Source organism: Arachis ipaensis, chromosome B06 (assembly GCF_000816755.2).
Source record: "Arachis ipaensis cultivar K30076 chromosome B06, Araip1.1, whole genome shotgun sequence".
Taxonomy (NCBI): domain Eukaryota; kingdom Viridiplantae; phylum Streptophyta; class Magnoliopsida; order Fabales; family Fabaceae; genus Arachis; species Arachis ipaensis.
The window spans coordinates 96327765-96331000 of record NC_029790.2 but is presented as its reverse complement, the minus strand read 5'-3'; positions in this window follow the sequence as shown (position 1 = coordinate 96331000).

Genomic DNA, 3236 nt, shown 5'->3' with positions numbered 1-3236 from the left:
TTGTGATCTTACTTTTCTTGTACTTAGTAGTTGTTAGATTTTATTATTCTTACAATTTATGATGCTTACCTTTATTGCACTCTATGTGTTTGATGAAATGATCCCTTTAATTTCTGAGTAGTTTTGTCAACTCTTGGCCTAAGCCAAGGGAATTGGGTAATCTTGAGTCATTGGGTATGATTGATTTGGTGATTTGAGAACCCATAGTGATCAATTTGACATCCATTGACGCTAACCCACTACTAAGTAAATTAGTAGGGGTTTGTACATGTGACAACTCAATTTAATTTGATGTGAGAGTTGTTTGTTGGTTTGGAGCTATGCTTACAACGAAGTAATTCTTTTCTGTAAGAAGAAAATCTAGACCGACAATAATTTTTATACCAAAGCTCCCAGTCATCATTGCAAGAGAACTCACTTCCCAACAAGAGGAGCAGTTGCTTAGTGTGTTGAGAAGACACAAGAAGGCAATTGGGTGGAGCTTGGCAGATATAGTAGGCATCAACTCTTAAGTTTGTGAGCACAGAATATTTCTAGAAGAGGGAGCAAGGCATGTCCGTCAACCCCAAAGAAGACTGAATCCCACTATCTTAGAGGTTGTCAAGAAGGAATTGACCAGATTACTTGAGGCAGATATCATCTGCCCCATCTCAGACAGTGAATGGGTAAGCCCAGTACAAGTGGTGCCCAAGAAGTCTGGAGTCACTACAGTGAAGAGTGAGCAAGGAGAGTTCATAGCAACCAGAGTACAGAACGCCTGGAGGGTTTGCATTGATTACAGGCGCCTCAACCAGGCTACTCGTAAGGATCACTACCCCCTGCCATTCATTGATCAAATGCTGGATCGCCTGTCAGGTAAATCATATTATTGCTTTCTAGATGGTTACACAGGCTATTTCCAGATTCATATAGCTCCTGAAGATCAGGAAAAGACTACTTTTACATGTCCCTTTGGGACTTATGCTTACAAGAGAATGCCCTTTGGCTTGTGCAATGCACCAGCTACTTTCCAAAGGTGCATGATGAGTCTTTTCTCTGATCTTATTGAGAATTGTATGGAGGTTTTTATGGATTATTTTAGTGTATATGGTGATTCCTTTAGCCTTTGCTTGGATAGTTTATCTAGAGTATTAGACAGGTGTGTCAGTTCAAACCTTGTTTTAAATTTTGAAAAGTGTCATTTTATGGTCAAACAAGGTATTGTACTAGGACATGTTGTCTCTAATACTGGTATCTATGTAGATCCAGCAAAGATAAATGTCATTTCTAGTCTACCATACCCCTCCTCCGTAAGGGAAGTTCGTTCGTTCCTTGGCCATGCAGGTTTCTACCGGAGATTCATCAAGGACTTCAGTAAGGTAGCACTGCCCTTATCCAGACTTCTGCAGAAGGATGTAGAATTCGAACTGAGTGAGGACTGCATAGAGGCATTCGATAAGCTGAAGATCACCTTGACTCAAGCTCCAATTGTGAGAGGACCAAACTGGAGCCAGCCCTTTGAGATTATGTGTGATGCCTCCAACCATGCTGTAGGAGAGGCGCTGGCCCAGCACGCAGGTAAGGATCCTTTCGTAATTGCTTATGCTTCCAAGACATTAGACGCTGCTCAGTCTAATTACACTACCACTGAAAAAGAGCTTCTTGCTATTATTTTTGCTCTGGATAAATTCTGAGCTTATTCTTGGTACTAAGGTGGTAGTGTACACAGACCATGCCGCTCTAAAGTATTTATTAGCCAAAAAAGAGTCCAAACCAAGGCTAATATGATGGATATTGCTGCTACAAGAATTTGATTTAGAAATTAAGGATAGGAGTGGTTCTCAGAATTTAGTGGCGGATCACTTGAGTCGCCTTGAGCACATTAAAGATGACTCCACTCCTATCAACGATGCTTTTCCTTTTGACAGCTTGCATGCAATAAGTAGTTCCTTGGTATGCACCTGTAGCTAATTATCTAGTCAGCCATACTTTTCCTCCCAATTTTACTAAGCACGAGAGGGACAAGCTGAAAAGCGAGTCCAAATATTATATATGGGATGATCCCTATTTGTGGAAGTATAGTGCTGACCAGATAATTAGGAGATGTGTGCCTCAATCAGAATTTCAGTCCATTTTAGAGGCCTGCCACTCATCTGAGAGTGGTGGACATTTTGGTCCTCAAAGGACAGTTAGAAAAATCCTAGACTGTGGATTCTGGTGGCCCACTCTTTTTAAAGATGCTACTGCTTTTTGTAAATCTTGTTCTCCATGCCAAAGGTTTGGTAACATATCCAAGAGGGATGAGATGCCCCAACAAATTATGTTGTTCTGTGAGATTTTTTATGTTTGGGGCATTGACTTCATGGGTTCGTTTCCAAACTCGAGCGGTTTCTCATATATATTGTTAGCTGTAGATTATATTTCTAAATGGGTGGAAGAAATTCCTACCCGTATCAGACTGTATACAAGACACCTATAGGAATGAGTCCCTTCCGCTTGGTTTATGGAAAAGCATGTCACCTCCCAGTAGAGATAGAACACAAAGCATTCTGGGTGGTGAGAGAGATCAACATGGGATTTGAGAAAGCAGGAGCTGAAAGGAAAATGCAGCTACAAGAGTTAGAAAATCTACGCCTAGAAGCATATGATAATTCCAGGCGATACAAAGAGAAAATGAAGGTTGTACATGACAACACATCAAAAGGAGAGAGTTCAAACTTGGGGAGTTGGTTCTCCTTTACAACTCTAGACTGAGGCTCATGCCAGGTAAGCTGAGATCCAGATGGGAAGGTCCCTACAGAGTAGAGAAAGCAGAGCCATATGGAGTCTTTCACCTAAGTCATCCTTCAAGATCCAACTTCATCAAGGTCAATGGACATCGCTTAAAGCTATATCATGGTGAGAAGATGAAGAAAAATAAGGAGCTGGAGATCTTCCTCTTGGAAGATCCACCCACAACAGAAGACTGAGCTAGTGGACCGTCCAACTTAAGGACGTTAGAGAAAAGTGCTTGGTGGGAGACAACCCACCATGGTATATTCTTTCCTTTTTGTTCTTAGTTTTATTTTATTTTATTTTATTTTCATTCGTGTTCATTCATAATTTCTGCATAGTCATCTGCATTCTGTATTTTGCATCCTGCATACTGCATAAAAAAAATAAAAAAATAAAAAAAATGGAAATGCACACGACGCGCAAGCATCGCTGACGCGTCCGCGCCATATGTGCATACGACAAAAAGGGGAATTGAACAGAAA